Source organism: Epinephelus lanceolatus, chromosome 13 (assembly GCF_041903045.1).
Source record: "Epinephelus lanceolatus isolate andai-2023 chromosome 13, ASM4190304v1, whole genome shotgun sequence".
NCBI classification, from domain to species: domain Eukaryota; kingdom Metazoa; phylum Chordata; class Actinopteri; order Perciformes; family Serranidae; genus Epinephelus; species Epinephelus lanceolatus.
The window spans coordinates 1,677,590-1,695,699 of record NC_135746.1 but is presented as its reverse complement, the minus strand read 5'-3'; the positions used below and the strand labels follow the sequence as shown (position 1 = coordinate 1,695,699).

The 18,110-nt window shown below is 43.2% G+C and overlaps 1 protein-coding gene and 1 long non-coding RNA gene across 2 annotated transcripts in view; one reads left to right on the top strand and one right to left on the bottom strand.

The window, feature by feature from the left end:
* Nucleotides 1-3,776: 3,776 nt before the first annotated feature.
* tmem200a (transmembrane protein 200A) overlaps nucleotides 3,777-18,110 on the top strand; it is a 38,750-nt gene continuing 24,416 nt past the window's right edge. Inside the window, exon 1 of the mRNA XM_033648292.2 lies at nucleotides 3,777-4,635. The gene's annotated coding sequence lies outside the window, so the exon portion shown is untranslated. The remainder of the gene's footprint in view (nucleotides 4,636-18,110) is intronic.
* The window catches only part of LOC117270596 (uncharacterized), a 112,227-nt gene continuing 111,378 nt past the window's right edge, over nucleotides 17,262-18,110 (bottom strand). Inside the window, exon 7 of the long non-coding RNA XR_013493117.1 lies at nucleotides 17,262-17,678. This is a non-coding gene — a long non-coding RNA (uncharacterized LOC117270596). The remainder of the gene's footprint in view (nucleotides 17,679-18,110) is intronic.

Genomic DNA, 18,110 nt, shown 5'->3' with positions numbered 1-18,110 from the left:
GGGCAAAATACAGATTAAACATAAGTCTTTGTTGTTATTTGATAAATAAAAAAAAATTAAGGTAATTTTTTGGCGTTTTTGCCTTTGTTAGATAAGAAAGTGTAGCGTGAAATAGGAAGAGAGGGGATGACATACAGCAAAGGGCCAGAGTGGCTGCTGTGACAAGAACATAGCCTTTGTACACGGGGCGCCTGCTGTACTGGCTGAGCTAGTGGGCGCCCTGAGAATACAAAAACTGTGTATGGGGCAAGTCAAAACTGACTTCCAGCAAGTAGATTTCTGACCCACCTGTTCGACTGGGCAAATGAAGAAAACCCATTAACATTAAACCCTGTTGTAACACAGAAAGCGGAGGATTTTTCCCCAGTCATCGCTGCTTTTCCTGCAGCAGGACTGCGCCCTCCAAATCAGGTATGTTAAGGCAAAAAAATTATCTTTTCCCAAATGTAAATTTGTGCCTAACAACAGCAGTAACTAACAGGAAAGTTGGGAGGAGATTTAAATGACAGTTGGGAGAAAGAAAGAAAGAAAGAAAGAAAGAAAGAAAGAAAGAATAAGCATCATTTTTTCTATTGTTGGAGGCCATTTTTTTTTACTATTTTCTAATATTTTCTGGGACAAACGATCGATCTATAATGAATATAATGACTTGTTGCTGCCCCTAACCATGTCCTCATGTCCCTCCCCCTCCCAGCCAATCACCCAATCACTGAGTCTGAAATAACCTCTACATGTCTCCTGTTGATTTTCACCAGTCGGCCTACTTTGAGTCATTCAGAGATTTTCATTTCAAAAGGACCACTTGGTTTACTCTGCAGTCTCCTCTCCTCCACGCCTTTTCTCTCATCATTTCACCTCCTGTGCTCTACTTCCTCCCCTCGTCTCCTCCGGTCCTCCACCTCCCCCCATCTCCTCTCCTCCTCTCTGCACAACCCCTGTCTTTCCAAAAATCCTTCGTCCTCTCAATTAGATTTTCCCTTTAATTATTCAGCTCCAGACTCTGGTCCACAGCTGCTTACAATAACTCAAAAAAGTCAACACATTTTCTAAATCCCAAAGTCCCAAGTGGGCTTGTAAACAATAAATGCAACAGTCAACAATGTAAGGCTTTGTTTCTCCTCTCCTTGTTCTCCCACACTCTCTCCACGTCTCTGTCTCCCTCCTGTTCGGTCTCTCTCTGCCCCTCTGCAGCGTGTTTTCATTTCCATCTATGATGGAATGTAAATACTGCAACTGACTGACCACTGCAGCAGGCACACGACCTCAACATGAATCTCAACGAGCTCATGAGTCGTATGAGTTTAAGAGAAGGTTTATGTGATCGTACAGGCTCCACAAGTCTCCACAAGAGCCAAAGGAAAACATCAAGTGGTGATTCTTGAGGATCCTGAGGGGGGTTGTGGTGTGTGTGCGTGTGTGTGCGTGTGTGTGTGTGTGTGTGTGTGTGTGTGGTGCAGAGAGGCTGTTATTCATGTAATTAGACTCAGAGTTAGGGTCAGGTTAAAAGGGACAGTTCACCCAAAAACCAAAAATACACATTTTGTCTCCTCTTAGCTGCAGTGCTATTGATCAGTCTCGATTGTTGTGAGACTGGTGTGAGCTGCAGAGTGTGCAGAAAGAAGTGTGAATGTTTTCATGGACCAGAGCAGTGGCAGTGCCCCTCCCACTGCCCCCTGGTGAAAATAATTGGTCGCCAACATAGCTGTCTTTAACAGGCTGCAGCATGCTCATTTTTTAAGCTAACGTGAACGTAGTGGTATCTTGTGAAAGTAGACAACCGAAGGCATCCACTGGTAACCATGTTAACCTCTGAGAATTCCTATGGCCCGTCCAAGGTCCCAGCTGCTATGTTTAAGTTAAGCAGTTACTCTGAGAAGCAAAGAGTCTTGTGATCTGATTGATGCAAACCATTTCAAGGTACGATCACAACAGCGCCTCCGTCAGACCAAAAATCAAACCCTTGAGCTACGAAACTGACTGACCGCTGTTGCATCATTTTAAATGAGCAGACTGCATGTACTCTAAAGGGCTGAACAACAGATTTTAAACAGGCTCAGCGTAACTTCAGTCACAAGACTTTCTTATCTCCTCTAGTTATCCAATCAAACTTTGCCATGATTCTCTATCAGCCAATCAGAATGCCACTGCAAAATTTAAAATCTGCTCTCTCTTCTGATGCTGTCAGCCGCCATTTTAGGCAGAAGTGGTGCACCTCCTCCACCCCGTTCACCCTCAGAGTCCAGCACAGGCTCAACAAAGGCTCATTGCTCTACTCATCCAGATCATCAGCAGTTCTCCATCTTCATCTCATCTCACCACCTCTACCACCACCAGCGTCTAGACCCCAGGGAAGAGGTTCCCTATTCGGCTATGGATTCATCACCCTCCTTAAATCGTACCATCTCTACAGGGTCTAAAATCTTACGTGCACATGTTCATAAATATCCTTTTTACTATGAAAAACGAGTCTCTCCTAATTGAATTTACATTGGGTAAGCCTTAGAAAGGCATTTTAGGCTAATTTTTCAGTAATGGTACAGTAAGAGGTTAATATGCAGCATGCTATGCCAACTGACATAGCTTGTCAGGAAGGGGGCTAAATAACACTATAAATTTAGGCTAACTTCTGGCAAAGGAACAACTGGCACATCAGATAATCAGTCATAGTGACTGTAAAGTAAAAAAAGAAAGTGTAAGCATCAGTATATGATCCCTTAGCTTTACATATTGACATAGTTTTCATATCGCCTATGTACTTTGCCAGCATAATGGAATTATGGCTTTTGGTTTTGGTGTTTCACCCCAAGCTTTTCAGTGGCCCCACCCATCCATCCATTCACACTCAATTAACCTATCCCCAATCTGCATGTCTTTGGACTGTGGGAGGAAGATGGAGTACCCGAGGAAACCCACGCTGACACAGGGAGAACATGCAAACTCTGCACAGAAGGGCTCCCTCCTGGGATTGAACCAGAACCCTCTTGCTGTGAGGCGAACCACTACACCACCATGCAGTCCCCCCCCCCCCATCTGGCCACCCTGAGAATTTTCTGGGGGCACCACTGGACGAATGATCAAATTATTTAGATTGATGAAAAGCACTGCAGGTAAGAGGAAACATTTGTATTTTTGATTTTGGGGTGAACTGTCCCTTTAAGGTCGAGTATGGCAGCTGAGGACCAACACAAGGTCCTAATGAGTGCCCACATGTTCAGCTGTCCTGCTCTGCCCTCGGGCTGTTTTATTTCTCGCCAACTGAATCACAACCATCTGAAGAAATAACGCTATTCCTTTGTCCCTCTGTCTCACAAACACTTTTAGCTTATTGCTCAAAACATGGGCCTCAACCTTTGTCTTACATTCTCTGCACCTCAGCCCAGCTTGTGTATTTTCATTGACTCAACTCCAGCATGTAAACACAGGAAATGACACGCATGCCAACATCTGCAACGTTTTTGCGTTGCCCCCCTTCCTCTGTGTTGGTGGAGACAGAGAAGCTGGGAAGTTGAACACAAAACATGGTGCTGTGTGTGTGTGTGTGTGTGTGTGTGTTGATAACTCCAAACCTCTGGGCATTTCATGTATATCTCACACAAACACACAAGGAGAAACTCTCGCCAGTGTCACAGCTGTGAGACACTTAACACACTTTCCCATGTTGCATTTGTTGCTGCAGGAATGTTGTGTTGTCCTCCTGCTCCCACACAGATGCATCCCAAGCTGGACTGTTTCGCCCTGGCTGAGCATCACCGAGGCTTCTCCCTCTGTCTTTCCTCAAACCCAGTCATCCCCTTATCGTCTGCGCCCTGCACACACAAGAAAGGCATGGCACGGTGCCCTGTTTCCCTCTATAAACACGCACACGCACTCCAACAACACACACACACATCTTCCCAGCCCGCATATAAAGCAATCTCTCTCTCTTTCTCACACACACACACACACACACACACACACTACGTGCACACGCACGCACGCCTCAGTGAAAGCCTCTCACATTCCCACAAGCGTACAAGCGCTTTGGAAGAATTGGATGGAGCCGCCGCGTCTCTCTCCGGCTCAGAGGAATAAAAACACGCTGTACTCGCCGGTTTACAACGTTTTTCTTAAAACGCAACAACTTGCTGCTGAGATTTCCCAACAAAGAGCTGCATCTTTTGTCTTCTCTTTGACGCAAAATCAAGTTTTTGGACGCGAATATCAGGAGCGAGTTTTACGCAGGAGGGACTTCACATCAGCGGCTTTTGTTGTCTGTTTCCCTCCAGTGGAACAAGGAATATTTTTTTCCGCTGGGGGAATTTACAAGCAGAGTGTTTACGACTTTAAATAGATGGAATGTTTTTAAGGATTTTCCTTGAGTCGTAATTAGGAGCGTGTTTCGCCGCCGTCATTGTCCGGAGCGCGCAGTCTCTCCATTTGGCGGAAAACGTGTTCGGCGCTGAATAAAGTCCGGACACTTTGAAGAAAGCCCACTAACCCATTGAACTGCTGTTGTATGAATTTCCTCCGGCATGGCATTCAGTGGAAGTAGCCTTCAAAGTGGAAGATGGCTCTTTACTTTGCTCCAGGTTACAGCCTAATCCCCCCGCATGCCTAATGGCACAGTGACAGACACACACTCGGCTCTGTGCAAAGGTAAGACCTGAGCTATGTCTCCAACTCTTAAACAATCCAAGCTGACAGTCTGTCTCTTTATTTACATCCATATTTAATGACGTGTCGTTTAATATTTGATGAACAAGGAAGTTTATCATGAGGCATCAGCTCATCTATCAGCAGCGTTTTAATGTGACTGACGGTGTTTAGAGATAGAGCAGCGTACTGTGTGCTCTCCTGTGCATGTGTGTGACTGTTTTATTTGTTAGTGATTTACTGTGGAGGGAACATCATGATCTGTTCATGGTGTCATGGTTGGGATGATCACTCCTCTGTGCCAGCCCGCTGTCTCCTCATTATAATTAACTACTTCGTAGCCTAACAAGACACCATATCAATATTCATGCATTAAAAGCAGGGTCAAAGGTCACAATTAAAGGATCAGTGGTAATTTTCAATGTACACTCAACAGGATTTAAGACATGCAGTATAAAATATTCTGGTAAGAAGAATACTTTGTGTTTTCTGATGCCAAAAAGCTTAAAATACTTAAAACTGCATTGACTTTTACCGTCAGGACAAAAAATCAAGACGTCTCCTTATTGTAAAGTCTATTCTCTGTGTATGTGCACTCGAGGATTTAAGTTTCCACATCACACTAGGGTACATCTCATACTGGAGAATGACTGGCTTCTAGTTGTGATGTCACAAACTCCTGCGTGTCCGACACTCAGATTTAAGGTGAGCGCAGAGACACGTAATGAATGTGTAAACAGCCTTTTCAAACCAAGTTCAGACCAAAGATTCGTGATGAGACAAAACTGTTTTAGAACGTTGCAGAGAAAAGTGTCAGCAGTGTGAACTGGCCGTCTGAGCTCGACTCAAGCCGGCTGATGGTGTCACCTGACACTCAGCTGGTCAAGTCAAAATGGCTGCAGATGGCGTGTTAGCTTGCTGCATCAGGTGCTCCAACCCCGCCAAGCTCTCTGTTCTTGCTGGTGTCGCACACTGGTTATTTACACTATTGTGACGTATTGATTATGAATACAGTCCATCTGATGCTGGTTTTGTTTCATCACTGTAGCCAGTATCTCACTATCACTATCCTCATTCAGATTTTAAGAAGCTACAAATTATATTCAGCCACAAAATAAACCTGAAAAGCTGCAAATCAGAACGGAAGTACAAAGAGTTGTTGACTAGAGATGATACACCGTCTCGTGGTGGTCACTTCCTGTCAACGTTACAGATCAGAAGCACAGAGAGTTGTTGACTAGAGATGATACGCCGTCTCATGGTGGTCACTTCCTGTCAACGTTACACATCAGAAGCACAGAGAGTTGTTGACTAGAGATGATACGCCGTCTCTTCTAGTTGCATTGGTGTGAGCTGGTAGGTCTTTAGAACGTTGCAGAACGGCACATTGCAAGTAGTTGCACGTTTCAACTTGTCTCGCTGCGAATCTGGTCTGAACTGGGCTTCAGACAGGTTCAGATCAAATAGTTCTGGGGACTCGCTCAATGGAACGGCCCACTGGAGAGCTCACCCAAGGATACAGGGTTTTTTTTTTTTCTGTTTGCATTCGCACAGCCAGTAGGAGCGCTGAGGTGATGTACTGTAGGCCAGACAGCGGTTAGTAAAGCATCCTCACCTTCGCTTCAACAAGTCAAAATCACTTATTTCACCTATGTGGTACATATACTCAGTGAAGCCTGGACGTCAATGTCGGATCATTTGTCCATGTTTTCTTCCTTTTTTTATTTAGAGCTGATGTGTTTTGTGTCGTCTGTTGTTTACAAGGCTAACAGGTGTTGAAAAATGCCAGTTGCTGGTGTTGCATTGGCTGTGTTCAACCAGTCACCATTTGAGTCATTCAAAGTTATTCCAGTCTGATAACATCTCTCTTGTCACCCTCTGCACATACTTCGTTCTGTAGAGTTAAGGTCAAACACTGAAGTGGACTAACAATAAGCAAAACACATTTTTTAAGTGGAGGGAGGCTTTAACCACAGATGCTCTGTCTCTGGTTTTATTATCTTCAGTGTGATTTACATGTCGGAGAATTAGGAGTAACTGTCACCTTGAGCGCCGTTTGAAGAACAGGGGTGAGTCACTGAGCCAATTGACTCTTTGTTAGACATCTTTCATTGCCAAACACTTTACGCAGAAATGCATCTGAGTTTAATTTGAGTTTCATTAAGAAGTCAGGCGACATATCAGCTAATCCTCCTTCACACATATCCAGTAACTGGATAATCCTGTTTATGCACCCCTCTGGGAGGTCAGCAGTTCCTTCACTCCCACAGAGATGTGCAGACCCACAAACCACCACCTGATAATAATCCAGCAGACCCCCATCTGAGGAAAATATTCAGGTTTATCTGATTTAAGATGTGACTCTTGTCTCCACTGAGAATGTTCTAAAGGACAAATTAAATAAGAACGGTTTATGGAAAATCAAATATTGCTGAAAATTAAATCACTGTCGAGAGTTGGCCTCCAGAATCCAAACATGGACTCCATAAAGGTCCCAAGACGCCAGTTTAGGCGCCGCCGCTGCAGAGCTGTTGGCAGGCATGTGACTGGCAAAGGACAAAATAACAGATAAAATACAGATCCCTCCCAGGCGCCTGTCAAACCTGCTTCATACTTTTTGCCCTAGAAGCACAGCTGTGCCGTTAGCTGGTGGCCACAGCTGCTTGCACTGTGTACCAGCCATAGACTGAATAAAACAGTGGACCTTTTTCCGTGACGTCACCCACTGGTTCGTGGACTTGCGTTATAAAGCCTCCAGGGCGGAGATTAACCTTAATGTTAGCTGCTAGCTTGGTAAAGATGGTGCATTTACAGCTACAGTTAACTGTGCTAATGTTAATGCTAATTTTTCGCTAGCCAAAAACAGGCTTCAAGCCATTAAAACAAAATGTACATACCAGAAGACTGAACATCTGACTTCTTAGAGGGTCTTTTTACACAACCAAACATTGACGAGACTTTTTTAGGCAACCATAACGTTGTCATTATCTAACATGAACTGAAAACACAATGAAATAGCTTTAGCGTTAGCAGTACCAACGGTGATGGCTAGGGCTCTACCTATAATCTGCGAATCTGAGGTTACACCATGGTTATGTTATCTTACCAGCCGACATCACCTGTCACTCAAAGCGACCAGGCCCTTAAATATGTGTACATTAAGCCTTAATAACAGTTAAACGGATGAGGTATAAAAATTCATCCTCCGTACAGCTATCATGAATGTAGACATTAGCTATAGACACCAAAACTGTTGTTTGTACCAGGCTGTAAACATGTTTATTTCCGTTGTAAGGTTGGGCATTTTAACATGTGGGTCTATGAGGACTGACTTGCTTTTGGAGCCAGCCTCAAGTGGCCATTAGAGGAACTGCAGTTTTTGGCACTTCTGCATTGGCTTCATTTTGAAGGCCCGCAGGCTGTCTCTTTGTACCTAGCTGTTTACTTAGCTTGTAAAGTAACATTACACCAAACAACGCATACATAATTCTGCCACAAATCCCACTTGCTCCCACAGCTGATCGCCGTTTGAATGTACAATTTTACTTTCAAGCAGTGCTAAACTGGAGGCTAGCTAGCTGGTGCTCATCCCACTTAATGGTGCCAACTATTTATTGCCGTTTACCAGCCTGTTGGCTCTTTGGATGCTGGTAACTTTGGAGTTTCATTTTAACTGACTGCAATTTAAACATTTTATTAGTTTACACCAAACAACACACATGATTCCACTAAGCAGCAGTTTCCAGTACAATCCTGATTATGTTATTTATTTCTGTGTTCTTCTTCTCCCTCTCTGCGTTGTTTCCCTTCTTCTGGATTATTTCATCTTTGTATTGTTTTTTTCCCCTTTGTTTTGTTGTTGTTGTTCTTTGTAAAGCTTCTTTGAGTATCCAGAAAAGGGCTGTATAAATCAAATGTATTATTATAATTATTATAGCCCATAAAGAAATCTTTAGACACTGCACTCTTTAGAAATCCTAGTGATTTCACTGGGGTAACTCATAATGTCCACCCCCAAAACAGTATTGTTTTTACAGATTGGCATGAGTCATGTGTGTCACAGTTTAAGGTTGGAAATCCTGTAATTTAAGATTAATCTTGAAAAATCACATCCTCGAGTTGGGGACATCTCGTACCTCAAGATGAGTGTGGGTGACTAAAACCCCGAGACTGAGGAGGCAGAATGAGTCACTTTGCTAGAATCAACAGGGGGATCACTCCAGCACACACACACACATACACACACATACACACACACACACACACACACACACACACACACGTCTGGCATGAGCATCTGATGATTCAATTCGAACCTTAATTCAATTGAGTAGAGCTGAATATATCGCAGAGGCAATGACACTGATTCAGTGTGAAGGATGCGAGACTTTAAAAAAAACAAAAACACTATGTATCATCAAAATAATGAGGAAGAAAAAAACAAACAAGATGGTGAAGAGGGTACAGGATTTGACACTCGAGTGCGTGCATCAGTAAATGTGCTGCCGAAAGGTCAACGGGAAAACACAAAGTGACATATTCTCTAGACAGATGACTCACCGGTGACCGCGAGTCTGTAGGAGTAAAGCAATGCAGAGACACACGCTCGCTATCTGTTTATCTTTTGCTCATTCTTGTTCCTCTGATACAAATTACACTTTTTTCACTTTACTGAGCAGCAATCAAAGAAAATTGACTTCAAACACTTTTTCAAACCAAAAAAAAAAAAAAGAATCAGATGGCAGTCTGCTTCTTTAAAGAGCTACAGGAAGGACAGAGGTTTCAGTCCGGATGTATCAGGCTCACACAGAGGTCTGATTACTCAGGAGCCAAACTCGGCCAGACCCAAACTTACAGGTATCAGATTTAGTTTCAGTCAATTCCGTGACTCAATCCTAATAGTGCCGCAGCAGAAAACAAGATGTTGAACACTGTGAGCCAACTCAGCGCTGGGAAATGTGATAGCTGCGTGGTTAAAGTTTGTTTTAACGAGACATTTTCTCATGTTTTATCACAAAAGCCCCAGCACAGGTGTTCTCACTTTGCCTGATTAGACCTCTTTCAGGACCTTGTGTGAGTGTGTTTATGTGTGTTTGTGTGTGCGCTGATTGGACTTAACTTCCACTTACACACTTTCCTGTATGCAATGTCGCACTTGTTACAGTGTTATATTGTGATGTCATTTAACTCACATAACTCGCAGCATGATTTTCACCCACCTTCAGCTCGAGGAGAGAGAGCTAATGGCATGTTTATGTAATTTCTTTTATGGTTTCTAATTTGTTAATCGTGTTCAAGTCAACATTCAGGTTGTAATTAGGCTGGGATTTTTCTGATGCCAGAAAAAGTCAATACATATGGCTGCCTAATATCAGTGACAGGCCACCTGAACATAATGTAATCGACCAGAATGACTGAAAACATCTGTTCGTCTGTGCAGATTAAGGTTTCATGAACCCAGCATGAACATATGCTTGAGCCAAGTTTTCAGTCCCGAGTATTAACAAGTTTAAGACTCAAAGGGGAAGTTGTTTTCAACCTGGGCCCTATTTTCTGATCTCCTTTTGTCTAAATGAGTGATAAGATGTTCAATATGTGACATGTCTCCAGTATGAAGCTAGGGCTGACCTGCCTGCAGCCCGTGAGCGCGTGCTATATTAAATAATAGGGCACTCAGACAGCGTCAAACAACGTCAAAATACGTCCACTAAAAGTGCATTTTTTTCACACAGATAGGCTCGGATTGTTAGTATAATTATCTGACAACATAACGGAAAGGAGAAATGAACGTGTGTGTTTACCTTTAGCTGGATTCAGACATGTTCCTCTGCCTGTTGCTGCCTGACCACCGCCTACCCCGCCAAGTCCTCTACGGCCAACTAAGGGGTGCAAAACGTGCTGCTGGCAGACAAAAAAGGTGCTATAAGGACTACACCAAAGACCTTCTTAAGCGCACTATCATCAACCCCACGCAGCTTGAAACTCTGGCACTTGACCGATCAGCCTGGCAGGCCACCTGTGCCAGAGCAACCTCACATATACATGACAGCAATCAGCAGAGAAGGACAGAGGGACGTGCCCAGAGACACCAGAGGGCGGGCCGCATTCCCCCTACGTCCGGGCTCCCCTGCCCTGAATGCGGACGGATGATTGGCTCACGCATCGGCCTCGATAGCCACCTGAAGTGGCACAAGCGGCAACGTCGCTGAACCCCTCCCCCACCCCCACCCTGAAGCAAGCGCCATCATCGTACACGATGGACGGCTAAGAGACGTGTTCAAATAAATACGGACGCTCATCAAATTCAAATGGCTCATCCAGATCCAGTTGGTCAAAATCAGGTAAAAATTCGGACATGTTTGTTGTTGCAAGTCAAAACACTCACTCAGAGAGTGAAAGTCTGGCTCTGAAATATCACGTCTCGCGAGATTCTTCTTCTTCTTCTTCGGTGTTTTACTATACAGTCTATGGTGTTTTACGGCAGTTGGTCTCGCGAGACTTGAGTTGTTGCAGGAAGTTACCGCTGGAGCGAGCTTACAGACGTGAGGAGTTCCTCTATTTGGAGTAGTCATGGCTGAATTTTGACCCGATTTTGACCAACTGGATCTGGATGAGCCATTTGAGTTTGATGAGCGCCCGTATTTATTTGAACACGGAGTACACGGACGTACACGGACGCAGAGCTCATTGAAACTGAAGAGCGGACGAGGAGAGAGAGGGAGCAGCAACAGGCAGAGGAACATGTCTGAATCCAGCTAAAGGTAAACACACACGTTCATTTCTCCTTTCCGTTATGTTGTCAGATAATTATACTAACAATCCGAGCCTATCTGTGTGAAAAAAATGCACTTTTAGTGGACGTATTTTGACGTTGTTTGACGCTGTCTGAGTGCCCTATTATTTATAGGTTTCAGGCACGGTATGAGATCACTGCTTGTTCTCGCGATATTTCGGCCGTGCTTTGGAAAGCAGAGCTAGACGGTAAACAAACATGGCAGCACACCAGTAAGGTAAGACAACACGTTTACATGTCATTTTCTATATGTTCTCTGACATTAAACAAGCTTTTTTTTCCCACAAAGACCGCCTCATATCGTTAGGAGGTGGTCTTTGTGGAAAAAAAGCTTGTTTAGTGGACTAACTTTGCACTTGAAGGTTGCCCGTTCACTTACGTTTTAACAGGTCTGACGCTACTATGCGCCCCGGCTGTATCTAGGCTAACGGCTAACATGCTAACTATTATTTTTATGTCACTAGTCACTTGAAACAAATTTGGGACGATAGGAGACAGGTTGAAATAAACCGAAATTTCCCTTTAGGTCAGCCCTAGCTTCGTACTGGAGAAATGTCACATATTGAACATCCTATCACTCATTTAGACAAAAGTAGATCGGAAAATAGGGCCCAGGTTGAAAGCAACATTAGTTCCCCTTTGAGTTTCCAAAACTTCAGGGTTAACTATAAAAACCAAGCTTTAAAAAAACCCTCCAAAGAACAAAGCATATGACATGCTGTAACCGAGTGGTTCCCAACTGGTCCAGCCACAGGGTCCAAATCTCTCCTTCGTCATTAGTTCAAGGTCCACAGAGTTTAATACATTCGGCGTCATACTTGTGTTTGGCCATGTCATCGTGCCAATCTGATGTCTCTGTCGAGTAGCTGTCTGTTAGTCACTCACTGTACGGCAGAAATGGACCTATGACCCACTTTTGGACCGCAACCCACCAGTTGGGAACCACCGCTGTAATCTATGGAGTGCAGGGAGTTCTTGCAGGCCTCCGGTCTCCAAACAATCCAAAAACTGAGAAAATTCTGGATGAACTTAAGTCACAGACAATCACGTTTTGAAACTGCAAAACTATATCAATACATCTGTTTAGCGACTCTCACAGAACTCATGCAGTCTCATCCAGCTGCTGTATGCTCAGTACTTCTCCAACACACAGCCCTTTCCAACAGGGAACTGAACTTACAGTGAAACTTATCAATGCTCTCTTTAAAGCCAGACTCCATTGATAAAAACAGTAATTTTCCCTCACTGAACACAGGAGCTGCTGGTCTACCTCTGCCTCGTTTGGTCGGTTTGTTTGTGTTATAAATTGTCTCTGGTGTTTTAAAGGCCTGGTTCAGATTCACCAAAGTCACACAATGACACAAACAAACTACAGAAAGAGGCAGCAGTAGACCAGCAGCTCCTGTGTTCAGCGATGTAAAATTTTTCTCAATGGAGTCTGGCTTTGAAGAGAGCATAGATCAAGTTTCACTTTTAGGTCAGGGTTGTGTGTTTGGGAAGTACTGACCATACAACTGTATAAATGAGGCTTGGATTGTACTGCATGACTTTTGTGAGAGATTGTAAATGGATGTTTTGATACAGTTTTGTTAAACATGGACTGCTGTGACTTCAATCCATCAAGAATGTTCTCCGTTTTCAGATTCGTTGTTCACCAGAGGCATGTGAGAAAGGTTCTTCACAAACTCACCAGAACACTGGGAGAGTAATTAATGAAGTGAAGAACTCCATAAATCCAAAAACAAATGAACAAACACTGGCTGCCTGAAATAACAGTTATGGACATCTGCTCATAATGATCCCAGTACGAAAACACTACCTGACAAACATTTGCCCACCACTGCAGACCCCTGGGTTCAATCCAAGATGGATGGATGATTCTTCCTCAAACGTTTCCAGGTGTCCTCACAGGTTTGGAGCAGGTCAAGTCTCATTTCCTTTCTGGATAAGAATCACACGTCAGGCCTCAACAGAGTAATGTCTCAAACGTGTGGCTGTAAATAACAACAAATCAGTTCCTGCTGTAAGGCACATCATGCGTGGTAATTCATGTCACAGCTTTGTGTCACATGTCATCTCATCTCTGTGTGATACCTCTCCTGTCACATACCGCCGGTGAAGCAGAGAAACTGTCTTTGAAGGATCATATTGACAGACGTGTTTCATGTGGCGGCCTATTATAATTACACTTCCTGTTTACTTTAGGTTTGTTGTGACCAGTTTACAAAGCTGACATCACAAGCTTCAATATGACTTTACATCCTCGTAAAGCTATTGATTTCAGTTCATATTCAGGAACTACTACAGGAACGTCCTCTCGCTCGGCTCTCTCAACCGCCGTGTCTCCACTGAGAGGGCGGAGTAGGAGGAAGGTTCCTGTAAAGTTACCGGGCTCTGGATGTGACGTAATCGTTGCGCGACCATTTTGCCAGGGGTGACGCGGTAAAAAATATAAAAATGTCGGCTATTTTGTCGCTTTCTGTTGACGTCACATCCCGCCTTGAGTATATCCAATCAGCACCAAGTAATCCCCAAGCTCCAGCCAGGAGTTTTTCAGGGCCGTTCTGAGTACCTACCCCGAGGCAGGGACTTGTTTAGCCCCTGTAAAAGTTCTGTAACTCTGTCCTTCGGGGGTGGTTCCTGCGGTGGAGACACGCACCAACGGCCCCGGCCCGTAAAATTACCCCGAAGTTCCTGCGGTGGAAACGGGCCTAAATTCTGACAACCTGCCCGGGTTGTACCCCGCCTCTCACCCAGTGTCAGCTGGGAGAGGCTCCACCCCTGTGACCCTTAACAGGATACGCAGTTTCAGAAAATGAATGAATGAGCAGTAAGCAATGAAAATCTACTTAAGGAAATCAAACATCCTAAAACTATGCCTCACAGGAAACAGTTTATTTTTGTCAAAGTTGTGTTATCATTGTGACATCATGTAAGTGGAGTGGGGGGAGTTTTGATTTCTCCTCCATGTTTGTTTGTGGAAGCTTTTGGGATATTCGCCACTCAACACTGCTGCCAAAAACCATCACATTTATGAGCTATTAAGTCTGAAAAAATAAAAGCTGGGAGGCACAGAAAGCAAACAGGGACACTGTAAAAGGATCACGTGAACTTTTTCCATTATATGTTGATGGTTTTTTGGGTTTTTGGGAGGCACAAGCTAAGAGGATTTCCAAGGACTGTCTCTGAGTGTAACCGCATTTGCTCTCGGCACCCATTTGGTAAAGTGATTATCTACTGATTAATGTTAATGTAAAATAAAGTGAACACAATTTGTAGTTAATGGGCTGAAACATCCAAAACAGAATAAGCCTTTAACACAGACAGTTAGTCCACCCTCCTATATTATACTAATTTATATTAGATTAGATTGTACTATACTATATTGGAATATATTATACTGCATATATACTATATTATTGTTCTGTACTATATAGTATAGTAGCATATAATAAGCTATAATATAACTCTTTTGACCTAACATGGAGCTGTCTTTATCTGAAAAGTTAGATGGGTTTTGGGATTTTACTTTACAATAAAGTAAATATACATTGCATGCAATTACACTAAACAAAAATATTATGCAACACTTTTTTGGCACCTTTTGGCATCTAAGGTGAATTTCTCTCAAATTCTGTGTACAAATTTGTTAAAGTTTTGGCAAAGCAAATATAAACATGTGTAATGAGTTTGTCACACCTCAGAAAAAGATGCAGTCAACCCCCAGCCACATCTGATTAATTAAAAAACTTGCAGAGTGTATGAAATCACATTTCAAAATCATGAAGAAATAGGATGTATTATCTTCTCTGGGATGCTGAATGTGATGAAGCCACGCCCACTCACAGAAAAGCTGCCTCTTCTAATTGTAGTGCTACAATGGATGCTCCATTAGCAGCTTCATTGGACTTGTACAGCCGTAGCGTTTGAGCCACCAGAGCCAGAGTCAAAGTTAGAGCCAGTGGACACTGAGCCACCTGGAAATCAACCTTGTACTTCTCAGTCTGCAACTGATTGGTAACTTTAATTTATTTTTTCATACGACAACAAAACTCAGAGGCTCTAGGTCTGATAAAGTGCAGAGGCAGGGCTTATGCTATGTGTTGCTCCATCCCATCATCAAGCAGCCCAAAAAGTCCTGAACACAGAAATGGTGAGAAACAGTTCAACTCATCCACTTTTCATCCGCATGCTCCGGCTCACATAAATACAGACGGCAGTCAAACTCAAAAGTTTCATCCACATGATTGAAATCAGGCAAATAATCATCCGTGATACTGAAAATCTTTTTTTTTTTAAAGATTATTTTTTGGCCTTTTATGTATAGGACAGAGTGAAATGGGGCGAGAGAGAGAGAGCGGGGGGTGACATGCAGTAAATGGTTGCAAGCCGGACTCGAACCTGTGACCACTGCATCGAGGCATCGCCTCTGTACATGGGGCGCCGGCACTATCCACTATGCTACCGACACCCCAGATACTGAAAATCTTTTGAACTGCTCCAATAATTATACTGTTAACAAATCTCACTCATGTTTCCACTGTTGTTTTCCTGCAACGAGTGACATCTCCTGATATCTCACAAAGAGACTTTTGTTTCATGAGGCAATAACAAACAGAGTGGAGTGAAAGGTAAAGAGAAACTTCAGAAACTTGAAATAATCTGAGCCACTCTGCTGCAAAAATACACCTTTTAATGGACATACAGTGACGATGTTTATCTGCCCCGTGGCCATTACAGCCTGTTGTGTGGCTGCCGGCCTCTGTTAGCGCGCTCAGTACTGGAGCAATTTCAGAAACTGTTGTTCACATCAGTCTCTTTGATCAATATACATGGGAAAATAGGGTCCAGGTTGAAAAATGAAGTTAGTTATCCTGTGCCTTAGGATGGTCACAATAAAAGGCCACTCTAAAATGTGCAGGTTTATCTTGAGAAAAAAAAAGAAGACCTTTATTAGACACTCTGAGTTATGGATTTCACACGACTAGCACCACAGATATGATTCATTGTGAAGAGAACACTTCTCTTAAGTGCCAGATGCCATTGAAGGTGAGCTGTTGCCCACCCAGGTTTGTGACGACAATACACTTCTGTTAGGTCGAGACCCTGATGAGGACGACCAGATGAGCTTCAATTTGTACAGAAATTCTTGGGTTGTGCAAACCAATTGTTGCAGCAGCTGTTCAGGTGGCTGGTCTCAGACAATACTGCAGGCAAAGAAGCTGGATGTGGAGGTCCTGCCCTGGTGTGCTTACATGTGTCCTGTGGTTGTGACGATGGTTGGATGTACTGCCAAATTCTTCAGTATCGGCCAATAGCAGCTTTAAAATGAACTGCCAGAACCGGCCAACGTGCTTTTTCTTATTTTGCACAATGAGTAAATATTACATTTATAAGTGTTGTATGTCATGTCCCCATCTGCTCGTGGGCCGTCACGATAAGAGTATGCATGTATAATATAATGTGAATTCCACTTAAATGGATATATTGAGCCAATATCGTTTATCCCTACTCGAAACATCTGTGTCTTTGTGTTGTGTGTTCACACTGCTCATTTTAGAGTGGCCTTGTATTGTGACCATCCCGAGGCACACCTGTGTAGTAATGTTGCTGTTTATTTAGCGTCTTGATCCTGAGCACCTGTCAGGTGGATGGATTATCTTGAAAACAAAAGGCATGCTCACAAACACCGAACAAATTTGTGCACTGAATTTGAGAGGATTAAACCTTTTGTGTGCATAGAAAGTCTTTTATTTTATCTCTTTAAAAATAAAACAAAAGAATTGCATTCATATTTTTGTTCAGTGTAATTCGTATCAAAAGAAATCAGCCTATGAACGTGCTCTGTTCCATTGACCTGAACTCCGTCTGTGATGATTGTGCTTGACAGTGCTGTAGGTGTACATGTAAATGAAGTACTTAAGTTTGACCTGGGCATTTAAATGCTTGACAGTCTCTTTATTTCAGCATTTCAAGTTAAAAGCGGTGTCGAGAACAGGCTGTGCAGACGTAAGATATTGTTCAGTGCAATTCTGCCCTTACTTATGCAGGTGATTCCCATCAGTCTTTGCAAAAGAACACAAAGTAAACAACCTTTTTATATTCTGAACATTTGCCAAGACTCAAACTTGGCTATGATACTCAGATAAATAGTACTCACTAGTGTTGTTTTGAGGGTCGTCCTCCATGTTTGACTCCCACCTCCGTGATATTATGACAGGTGACCTTAGCTGCAGCAGCAGGAGGAGGGTGACTGTCTCCGAAAAAAAAAAAAAAAAAAAAAAAAGAATCACCGTTTTTTACATTTATTGGAGCAATTTGGCCTCAGTTAACCTCACTGGAGCAGTTTATGACACAGAAGCAAACACACATTTAAACTACAGCACAGTACGGTAACAACCGGTAAATTAAATACATTTGTATTTCATGTGATGGATCTACACAAGAGAGTCAAAACTGGTGAAGTGAAACAAAACCCTTGCGTCCACAGCGTTCAATTTTAGTCTCATCTGACAAGAGTATCTTCTTCCATATGTTTGCAAGGCCTCCCACGTGCCTTTTGGCAAACACCTAATGTGTTTCCTCATGTCTTTTTCTTTAAGCAACGGCTTTATTTCTGGCCACTCTTGCACAAAGCCCAGCTCTGTGGAGTGTAAAGATTTAAGTGCTCCTGTGGACAGATAGT